Genomic DNA, 12,170 nt, shown 5'->3' on the forward strand with positions numbered 1-12,170 from the left:
GGTGGATAGTAACAGTTACGTGCAAGTAGAGGGACTGTAGGGATGCAGATACAGCCTCCAAGGGCAGGGTTGCCAGAAGGCAGTGCAAGTGTGCAACTGGGAGGGCAAGGACATGGGTCTGGGATTTAGAAGGTGGCCAGGTAACCAGTGCAGTATCAGACAGGAGATCAGCAGGGAAGTGGAAGACAGAAGGCAGAAGCAAAGAGAAAAGTCTTGAGCTGCTTTCGGAACCGGAGATGGTTCTGCTAAATTTTCAGAGAGGCAGGGAGGCTGTTCCACAGGGAGTCTCCAGCCAAAGGGAGAGATCTGCACCCAACTCGTTGCTTAGAGAAGCGACTGACCCTCAGGAGTTGGAGGAGGAAGAGCGAAGAGCTTGAGAAGGAAGATACTTCTGAAGAGAAAGATGGAGGTATTTTGGCCCGAGGCTCCAGAAAACCTTGTGGACAATGCAAGGGGTCTTGAATTTTATCCTTGTATCCACTGAGAGCCAATGCAGAGATTTCAGTGCTGGAGAGATACAATCCCTGGGCTTGAGGCCAAGACAAGTTTCCCAGTCCTGTTCTGGATGAGTTGCACAGAACGGAGAGTGGAGGAGGGCAGATTTCAAAAAGAGGCTGTTACAGTAGTCAAGCCCAGAGGGAACCAGAGCTCTGGGGACAGTGAGCTTCTGGGGGAAGGAGAGGAAAGGACGAATACCTCTGAGGAGGTGAGTTGGTAGTTTGACGTTTTAGAGACGTCTGAAATGTGAGGGGACAAGGAGAGGGTGGAATCAAAGATAACCCTGAGGTTCTTTGCCTCACAAATGGGAGCAGAAAGAGGGCCATGGGGGGCTGGCCCAAGAGTGGCGGGAAAGGGGGGTACAGGTGTGCCCATGAGGAGGATATCTGTCCTATTGGCATTCAGGCAAAGATCATTGGTGGTGCACCACTCCTGGATTGCATACAGACTGTCAGGGATGAGAGGAAGAGAAAAAGTGGCAGAGGTGAGCCTAATGCGAGCTGGGTGTCATCTGCCTTGCACTGGAATTTGGAGCAGAGAGCAGCAATGCAGAGGGTGAGAGGTGCCAGGTATTGGTTGAACAACCAGGGAGAAAGATTAGAACCCTGGGGAACAACACAGGTGGAGAGGGAGATAGAAGAGATGAAGGACAGATGTTGGACCTGGCAGGGTCGGTCAGAGAGGAAAGAAGTCAGCAAGACCAGAGTCTGATCAGTGATACCCAGATTATCACGAAGCCGGTTGGGCAGGATGGCCTGGTTGACCATGTCAAAGGCAGAAGAGAGATCCAGTAGGATTAGGACATAGGAGGATAGGTTAGAATCAAGGTTGGAGAGCAGGTATTCACAGATGTTCAGGAGAGCAGTGTGCATGCTTCTGGCTGCTCTGAAGCCAGACTGATGGTCATGGAGACAACCGACAGATTCAGCATGAAGATTAAGCTGGGAGATGGCTTGCTTTTCCAGGAGTTTGCCAAGGAAAGGAGTGATAGAGATTGGGCGATAATTAGCCTGAAGGGACGGGACGGCTCTGGGTTTTTTGAGGTGAGGGTGCACAAGAGAGTGCTTAACGGGGGAGAGGAAGGTTCCAGAGGTGAAGGAGTAGTTGCAGAAGTCAGCCAAGGCTGGAGCAAGGGTGTCTATGTGGTCCTTGATGGTTTTGGAAGAACAGGGAAGAACCTGCTTAGATGAGGTTTTCATAGATCAGACTTGTCTAGAAACCTTGTCAGGGGAGAAGAGAGGAAAGGCAGAGAAGGGGGGGTGGCTGCAACGGGGCAAGAGGAACAGGAGAGAGTGGAGGGAGAAGCAGGAGCAGAGAGGGTGGACAGTATGTCCTGGGTTTTGGAGATGAAGTGAGAAGCCAGGGCCGTGCAAGCTAAAGGCTCTCCAACAACTTAACTTGTGAACATAAGGTCCTTAATCAGTAACATGTCTTGCCTTGATAGGATGCAGAATAACTCTTACACCTAATAATAATACTGACTCAGGAAGTTGGCAAAAAGTCTCATCCAACAGTTTTTTTAACAATTGTTTATAACAGGGAGTTACAACGGAAGTCAACGGACGTCTGCTCATGCTCTCAACGAAAATCACATAAACATACACTTAAGTACTGAAAATTCATCATAAGTGATGTCATATTATGTGGAAAATAAGAGAAACCTACGGGGTGTTGTGGTTGGGGCAAGGGGAACATCTAAGTAACTTTCTATATAGGAACAGGTTGTGATTGGGTCTCTACAGTCAGGTGAACAACTTATGCCCACCCCTAGTGCAAGTCATCTTCAACACTTATTAAGTACACAGAATACTATTGGCTATTAAACTATAAGGCCCTTTGTTATGCAGCCTGCTATAACTGGTTGGCATGCTCATGCCATGTCTGGAACATTCGGTTCCTTAGCAGCACATGAGCTCATAACCAGGTGCCGGGAGGTGGGCATGACTTTTGCTTCCCACCCAATTGACCCTCATCTCATCTCATCTCTCATCTCCCATGCCTTCTGCCATGCAGACTGTCTTTGAACTTGGCCTTGCAGGAGATTCTCTTCTCTTGGGAGTACAGGCACACGCTTCTCTTCTGCATGCCCAACTCCAATTTCCATCCGTGGCTCACATGACAGTAGACTGTGTTTCAGCCTGTTTTGCAGCATGTAATTGTATTTATTTAATAAACTTGGCACTCATGGTGGTCTTTCTCTGAACCTTAACACAAGATGATTTAACGTCTCGCTGTTTTTGTTCTTCATGGATAGATAAGCAGTTCCTGGCTGCTTCAGCTTTGACATCAGACCAAACAGCTTCACCCTTCAAGTCTGCGATCTCCACCCAATTTTTTTGAAGCAACACACACAGCTCTCAATCCTTCTTTCTCTGTGGATTTGAACTTACTAAAATTGTGGCACTGATGTCCAGATGCTATATAATGGCAACTTCGCCTGCAGTCTATTCACTACGTACAGGTAGCTTCTAAGATTGCTTGATCTACTTGCATCGTTGCATCTGCACAGCTATTAAACGGCTTGCATTTTTGGCAGTGCTCTTTACACGTTATTAACGTGTAATGTTTACACATTACTTAATTTCTGCATAAGGATGTTCACTCAATTCTTTATTTCATCATCAGTTTCTATAAGGTCCATAAGGAGTGTGAGAGTGTTTGGTGGTGGGGACCGGCTTGCATTGAGCCCAGGACCACAAAGTCCTCTTTCTATCGCACCTCCTCGATCGCTCCTGCATGGGTTAAAATCTTGGGAATAATGCGTAGTGTAGCAGGAGTACAAGAGTGTTTGGTGGCAGAGACTGGCTTGCATTGAGCCCAGGACCGGGAAGTCCTCTTTCTGTCGCACCTCCTTGCTCACTCCTGCATGGTTTAAAACCCTTGAAATAACACAGAGTGTAGCAGGAGTGCGAGAGTGTTTGGTGTTTGGAGGAAGGAGGAAGTGCCTGGAACCGGAAGATTTCCTCTATCTCCCGGACGGTGTTCACAATGCATATCCAGACTGCAACACGCAATTTGCTTCCTGAGAAAAGCTGTGTAAGTAGCTAACGTGCCTACAAAAACACTGTTTGGTCAAATAACCTATGGTAGGTTCTAGTGCTCCTTTCATTATTTTGATCAAAAAGGATTCAACTGACATTGTTTGCAAGCAATATCCTTTGAACTACCTAATCTCCATTTTTAAGCTATAAAGTGTAATTTTAACTTTACAAGGCCCCACCTCCTTGATATGAATTTAAAACATCTAAAGTGTACTGGATTGAGAAGCCAAGTAGTTACTAATGGGAAAAGAACTTGCGGTCCCCACGGTACTAATAAAATACAACGTGATGGCCCCAGAAGGAAAAGGGGGAAGAGAGAATGCACCAACAGTACCCTAAACTCTAAATTGCAACAACCCAAGATACTGGGGTTCTTTTCAGGTAGGGGAAACCAGAAACCAACAACACCCCGGAATAATAGATAAGCCAATTATACTCCCAGACTCGCCACAAGCAGAGCCTAACAAAAACATACGAGTGGCTGCCAACATTGATGACCGTCCAGAACAATTTTCCTTGAATGACTGTTCCCTTGATAATAATTGATCATTACTGAAGCTCTGCAATATTATTAGTAGAAATTCAATTGTCTCGCGTTCAATAGCAACTAAAAGGAACAGTCAGTATAGTAATCTATCAGCCAGTCCCAACTTGGAAAATGTAAAAATTTCTGAAACCCAACATGAAACTTTTAGAGCATGCAAATCGACTGAGGATGAGCACAGAGACCTGTCTACTGCTCATAAGATTCCAGGTGCAATGGACATTTTATTTACATTATCTGCCAAAGTAGAAGCATTGTTCAGCTTCTGTTTGTCAATGGCCTTGGAACAGCGAAGATTATATTCACTGGTGACCAAACTGGTAATTAATAAGGAAAACACAAGGAGAATCAAATCGCAGCATCCTAATCTCGCCATTCTGTGAGATTCGGTGGGTAATATCAAAGATATTATCCAAAGTGAAAACATGGACAATGTGAGACCTTTGTAAATAAAACAACAAAGACAAGAAGGATCAAGAAAACAGCAAGATATTATAACAGTGTGTGACGACACAAATAACTTATGGAGCATGGAGGATTCAGTTAATATTGTTTTGGAAGAAGATGCAATTGATGCACTATTTGCAGAAATTTCTATGATGAAGGCGGTCTATCCAACTACTGCACCTTATACTGAACAGCTAAACTCAACCTCATACCAGTATGAGTCAAAACCAACTAAGCCCTTAAGAGACAAACAAGTAAGCTGGTAATGATGAAAAATAGACTTTGTTCAAATGTTCCAAGGGCAATTTCTTGTCTTCAACCTGATGGATCCAAAATAACATTTAGCTTAAATGGACCCTTAGACAAATAGGTTCACAAATGTACCTGGCCCATGCGGCCCACTAAACTTGGTTAGAACAAAGAGAAATGTTGCTTCATTACCCACTGATTTATCTACAAAAGGCAATGAAGCCAAATTGCTAGATGAGCCCACTGGCCTTGGATTTGGCCGGAATGGCAATTTAAGCAAATCTATGTGGGTCTCTAGGGTCCACCCTTCAACTGTTCTTCTAACATCAGGGTATAGAGGCGTTAATCCTTCCAGTAAGATTTGCTGTGAAAGTGCTACTCAGTCTTTGATGATAAAACACGTGAGGCCAGTAGCAGAATGTGAGAAGCATGTTCCAACAGGACTTGGCTCTCGGCGAGATTAGATGAAATTGTCACTTCTGATGAGAGCCCGTTTTTAAACTGCTCAACCTTACTGCGTCTTTGGTCTTCTACGCTATGGCTATCCACAATTACTAGTAAGGTTCTTGCACAGACAGAACTCCCAAAATTTGGAAGTACTACTAATTGGGTCCTGATTCCTTTTGTATCCCCTATTGGAGTATCGTTAATGTGGGCTAATGCCCGAGCATTGTTAGATGAGGGTCTTAGGCCGACCGTGTGTAAGGAACTATCAGTTCATAGCAGTCAGCAAGGTGATTCTAATTACCAAGATATAACCCTGATATACCAGCTATGAAATGGAAACTGGTTGATGAAAATATGACATTGAGTGATGGACTACTACTATCTAACTGACCACTACGTATTGCTAGTTGGAATACTAGAGGCTACACCTATATAATAAATGAGGATTACTCTTTGTCCCAACTGCAAGCCTTTGATATCTTTATGTTACAAAAATTATGGCTAGACTGTCCTCTAACTATTGAAGGCTATCACATATACCAAGAACTGGCCATTACAGGGAAGGAAGGCAGACCCTATTGAGGATTAGAAATAGGCGCAAAACACACATTTGGTTCCAAAAAAGTAACATTTAATCCACTAAATAGCAAACTACTTGCAGTTGAGATAAAACAAGACAACCCCAGTTCAACTTGGAAGCTGTTATTGATAAACGTCTCTGCGCCACCCAGCATTGAAATTTAGATGATTTATATGATGGTTTTGAAAGTAGTCTGTCTGCAATAAACGCATCCAGAAATTCGCAATTGGTAATAGTGGGGGGTGACCTAAATGCAAGATGTCTTGACAACATAGAATGTGTGATGTACGATAAACTCAGAAAAAGAAGTATCATGCTACAAGGAAAAGGTCACCTAAAGGGCTTCCTTTGGGTGTCCATTTTAAGGCAATGGGATCTGTGGTTGCGTAATGGGAGAACCACGGGTGACACACCTGGTGCCTATACATGGAAGGGAAATGGCAGTGTCGCCACACTAGACTACCTTTTCGGTAACAATCAGTGTTTAGAAAAGACACAAAGGGCATCATTACGACTTTGGCGGTAGCCAAAACCGGGTCTGGGTCCGGGTTCCCTGAATGGGGAATTACCGGGCCATTCTGAGTTTGGAGAGCCCAGTAATTCCTCCTACAGGGAACCCGGGCCCGGACCTTCCACATTCCCATTTGAGCCCCGATAGGGCTCAATGGGAATGGGTGCGGGTGCTAACAACGGGCCGATTACGACCGGCCTGTTGTTAGCTCCCTGGTTCCCTCGCGGGACCCGCCATGGACGTCTGGTGAAACCAGACGTCCACATCGGGTCCCGCGAGAGAACCTCGTAATCTTGCGGAATGGGTTTAACGGGTCTGACACCATTAGCGGCGCCAGTTAATCCATTCTACAAAGGTTATAATGAGGCCCAACGTCTGGAGATAATACCCACGGTAAATAGTGGCCATGACATCTTAGCACTTGAAATCAACATCCAGACCCATGGGGACGTCCAAGTGGATGCAAAAACGTCACTGTTAACCATGCGGGTAATGCAGTCCACTGGACAGGAGACAATTTAGGGAAGATCATTAACATGATTCGAGTCTCTCATGAAGATATTATGATGAAAATCAAGTACCTGTCTGTAGACAAAATAGAAAGTGTGTTTTAGAACATAACTAAGAAGTTTGGAGCGATTAGCAATCAGAAATCGGTGGTGTGTAATAAAACCTTGTACAAATATGATTGTGCGATCCGCAACTCAAAGTGTACAATGTGTAAAAAGTTGTGGTTGGTACACAGTCTAAGGTTAGAACCGGATGAGATTGCCACACAAAATAAAGTAATCAGAGGCAGTTATCAACGCTGGCTAAGATGATAGAGATATTCCATCCGTAACCAAATCTGGCAACACATGATTAAAATCCTTAATAGCAACAATGCTAAGACCATTTGGGCTAAACTAAGCAGAGCCAAAGGGGATAGTGTAGATTACTCACTTCCAGCAGAAAGCTGGCATCCAGCATCAGAATACCAGACCGGAATATATGGTTGGAAGTTGGCCTCTGATTTTCATTGTTGAAATGGTTAAAACTGCCATACTAAAATTCGAAAATTCTCGAGCACCAAGGCCTATTGGATTAGCAAATGCTATTTTCAAACAAAACCCAGATCAATGGGCTAGCTATTTGTGTGTGCTGTTTAACAAGGTGTGATAAGCCCAACATATACCCGAAATATGGCTTCAAGCGATAATACTCCCAGTTTACGAAAAAGGCACACGTAGCCTACTGGAGAATTGTAGACTACTATCGTTACTCGATGTTACAGGGACATTATTTTCATCATTTGTCTGTGAAGCATTACAGAGGTGGGCAGATAATGCAAAAAATTCTGCACCTTACCCAAACTGGGTTTAGATCTGGGGTGGGTACAACTCACAACCTCAGACTGCTTCATTCCATCATTGAGGAAACTCAACACACAGCCGGAACACATTTATATGTAGTCTTTATTGACTTTTCAGCTGCGTTTGACATTGTAGACCGCCTTAGACTATGGCATAAACTTAGGAATTGGGTATGTCCACCTTGGTTGGTAAACATCTTGATGAGTCTACATCAAGATACACACGCGTGAGTACTACTCTCTGAAGATGGCATCACTACAGTCCCAGTATCGATATATAAAGGAGTGTGCGACAGGGATGTCCCCTGGCAGCTCTTCTCTATAATGTGTATGGCTGTTCTTCTGGACCAGATATTACCTAGTGTTGGATGCTGTCCAAAACAGGGAAGGTCGCCTGTGCCATGCCTACTTTATGCAGATGATCTAGTCTTGTTGAATTACACATACTTTGGTGTAAAGAATATGTTCCTGGCTTTGTGCAATTACGCCTCAGAGAACAAACTCAAAATAAATATGGGAAACATTAAATCTCGTCTCAAAAGGTGACATACTATGACTTTATTACTGTACCAGGTAAAATAGAATATGTAGACCCTTACCCTTACCTTGTTTTTGATATGAGTGGCAGTGCTACATACAAACACATTGTAGACACCAAGAAAACTAAAGCCCTTAGACTGACACAATTAATAGCAAATATTGCTAGAAAAACAGCTGGTTTCATGCTTGAGGGAATTAAAATACTCTACAAACAATGCTTCTGCACGACTATATTGCATGGCCTTGAAGAATTGACAATGAGAGACCTGTCATGGTTAGACATTGTGGAAGGTAAATTCTGGAGAAGGAAGATCAGACTCGAACTGTCTGTTCCAATACAATATGTACGTCTTGAGCTGGATCTTTGAAAGGTGCCCTGTTGAAGAAGCGTGGGCTCCTACATTTAAAAATCCATTCTACTCCACAATGTCTCCTATTGCGTTTACTGGAACATAGAATCTGCTCTAATGAAAGTTTCAAGGGATTGATAGAGTCGTTATTTAAGACAATAGATTTGCATCCCGACTACAAAAAAAACTCCTTATGAGATATTGAGGCATATTTTAATAAGAAAAATTAAAATGTGGGACTGGGCCTGCAACTATGAGCATTTAGAAACACTCCACAGCTACAAGTTTGTCGCGGGAGTGGCACATAAGTACTTGCAGACACAAAAATATTCATGAAAATGTCCAAGTCCAGCAATGAGATCTTTTCGACTACGAATGTGTCCAAATCAGCTACCAGTGTTGGCACTGACCAGCACACAATTAAAACTTCTGCAGAATGAAAGATATTGCAGAATGTGTAACAAGCCTGAGATTTTAGAGACTCTGTGATATGTATTCACTGAATGTTCCACCCTAGGAACTGAATATATGACAATTTTGGGTCATCTTGTACATGCATATGACACTATTAAAGGTGACCCCTTTTAGTCATATTGTTTGAATACTGAGCGGCAGAGCATACACATAGCCCTGTATCAATTGTGGATGTGAATCAAAAAAGTAGTGAATAAGCCTTATCAGGAGCCTTAGCTCCAAACCAGGTTTGGTCCCTTTGTTTGCTTTCCCTTTGTTGGGATTCACGAGTGAAGCCCGCCTCTGGCTCCAGGGTGTCTTGTGGGGGCAGGAAGTGAGGGAGGTGCCCGAAACTACCTGTGCTTAGTCTCCTAGGAGACCCAAATGCACTTTGTAGTGATTGGCCGGCTGACTGTCCGGCAAGGACAGCACAGCTAGGCTGAAAAGAATGGGAGAGAACTGAGTAAAAGGAGAGGCTGTTGGCTTGGAAGGCAGAGTCGGCCCCCGGATGAAGGAACCGAAGAAGAAATTGAAGTGGACACCTGCTGCAACTCCTGGACCATTGGTTTGCCCTGTGAAGCCCTGCTGCTGTGCTGAAACTCCACATTTGTATCGACAGAGAAGCCCCTGCAAGGACAACTTCTCCCCTGAGTTGGTGGGACCAATCAACTGCAAAGTAAGCCACTTGGACATTCTCTTGGAGCTGGTTGCATTTCCACAGAGTTGCTGCTGGAAACAGAAATGCCAGGGAGAGGAAAACCAGAGTGTGTGTGTTGCTTTTAAGTTGGCCAAGAGCTCCAGGAAGATCCTCTGGACTCCCAGGAAGCAGGATGATCAAGTCTTATCCCCCTCAACAGAGTGCAGGGCCCCAGAAGCAAGGAAAGTCCATCTCGACAGCCAGAAACCACAGTGTTGCTATTTGCGGCAGTCGCAAGGAGCTGAAACACTGAAGTTCCACTTGTTGCAAAGATTGCCGGTTGCGAGCACTGACCGTCAAATTGCAGTGCAGGAGTCCCCAGAAGTCCTCTCTCTTGTTCCCATGACTGAGGCCCAGAAACAGTGAGATCTGTAGAGCTGCACAGGAATATGAGTCATCTGCTGCCCTTTTTCTTCAATACAAAGGTACTGTAAAGTCTGAGAGAAGTTATCTTTCATCCAATATTCAATCTTCACGTTGGCAAGAATAAAAGATATCTTATATCCAAAGACCCTGCAGCATTAACTGCTCCGCATATGAACAATTACAGAAGGGAGCATTAAGAAAAAGTCCCCACCTTTGGGAGCCATGATGCTAAATATCTATTGAACCATTATCAGGCATCTGTTTCTTTCTTCTCTTTTTTTTACATCCCATTATTTGTTATATATGTTCTCTTAAGTGAAGTAACTAGATGACATTGTTCTTTTATTTTACCATTTCGGCTTTGTTCATATGTTTCTCTCATAACGATTCTGAATTTTTTACTGTATGCACCATGTGGATATATTTATTTTCTTTGTATGCAGTAGGTTGAGACTTTAACAATATCGATTGATTGACTTTTTGTCATACTGTCTTGTTAAGAATATATGATTCATACCTTTTATGAATTTAGAGTTCGTTGTTTTTTCTTCGTAGTGTTTATTTACTTGTTAAGATTTGTCATTCCGATTTATATGCTTGTAGTTGAAATATATAGCAAGCACATCTCATGAGTGGAAATTTTTGAATTGCGTCAGATTTAGTCCTAAGATTTCCGCATAAGGAAACTTTACTTAAAACTAGTTGACAGATTTTTAGAATCAGATGTCTGTCTACCCTATGTTTTTATATTTACTCTCCTAGAAGAAGAATTATTAGTAAGGGTACATTCTTATGTTCAGATGCATCTTCTACTACTCACAACCCTAAACAGATTGTGGCCCTACATTGATTCTTCTTTTCTGCAAAGACTTCTAAAACATTGTGCAAAGACTTTTTCTACTTACCTACCAGAAGAGCTTCAGCCCATATAAGACTTTTGCCCATTGACTTTAGCTTAACCTGTTATACTGAATGACTCTGCTTAGGTGATCCAAAAGTATTTGCCTGCTTAAGAATATTTGTGATCTCTTGTTTGTTCTAATAACCTTTTCCTTTGACCAGGTTCTAAGAGTAATCTTAATGCAACAGTAAGATATTAATATCCCAAGCACCCTAGCTATTGAGGGTGCAGGTTGTGACTGTGGGCCATCCCAAAAGGGTTTTTACTGATTTAGAAACTAAGAGTGTGTTGTTTTGAAGTGTTTTTGTGTGTTGCTTTTATATTGCTCTCTTCTGAAGAAGGCTTATTCTAACTGACTGATAAATAAGTTAATATTTTTTTATTCAAGAAACCTTGTGTGTAAGTGTTTATTTGAATACTTGTCACTGTGAATCTCTGTTTGACTCCCCTATAGCTCACATTGACCCCTTTTAAGATAAGCCTGGCTGCTCAACACGCTACTAACCTGTGTAGTACAAGTTTATACCAAAGGTTGGGTTCCTATTGCCAGGAGGTCAGGGTTGTTGTAGTGCACCAAAAGAGTACTGCATACAATCTTGCCTAACAGAGAGCATTATAATGGAAACAGTACACACGTTCATGGCAAAGTAGTATATTTGCCATTACATCTTAAAGAAAATGTAGAAACTCTAGGAGTACAATGGCCAATAGATCAATCTATTATTGTACTACTTAATGGTGTACCAATAAAAGACAAAAACATTTGGCAACAACTAGTCAACTTAAACAAAGTTAGACAAGCCGTGCCATTTGTCAAAGAAAACAATGATTACAACAAAGATATAAACATAGAGGACAACTTAGGTGAAACCACACAAATAATTCAAGATTTATTACCAACTGTCCAATTTGAACGTGTAGATCCTGTTACTGCAGGCAACATTTTAGACCATTATACAGTTCACCCACTACACTCCACAGACACCATAGACGATGCATTAGAAACATATCAAATGTGTCAAGCTAAAGAGCATATGGGAGAAAAGTGTTGAAGCACGTTCTTTTCTTCTACTCTTTCCTACAAGAAAAGGCAGAAGATGTGATGAAAGATCCACACAGATTACTGCATCAGAATATTGCTCTTTACGAATGTATTCTGAATACCCCAGATTCAGACAAAGAGGGTAATTCATAG

This window comes from Ambystoma mexicanum, chromosome 5q, assembly GCF_040938575.1.
Source record: "Ambystoma mexicanum isolate Mex_15411 chromosome 5q, UKY_AmexF1_1, whole genome shotgun sequence".
Classification (NCBI taxonomy): domain Eukaryota; kingdom Metazoa; phylum Chordata; class Amphibia; order Caudata; family Ambystomatidae; genus Ambystoma; species Ambystoma mexicanum.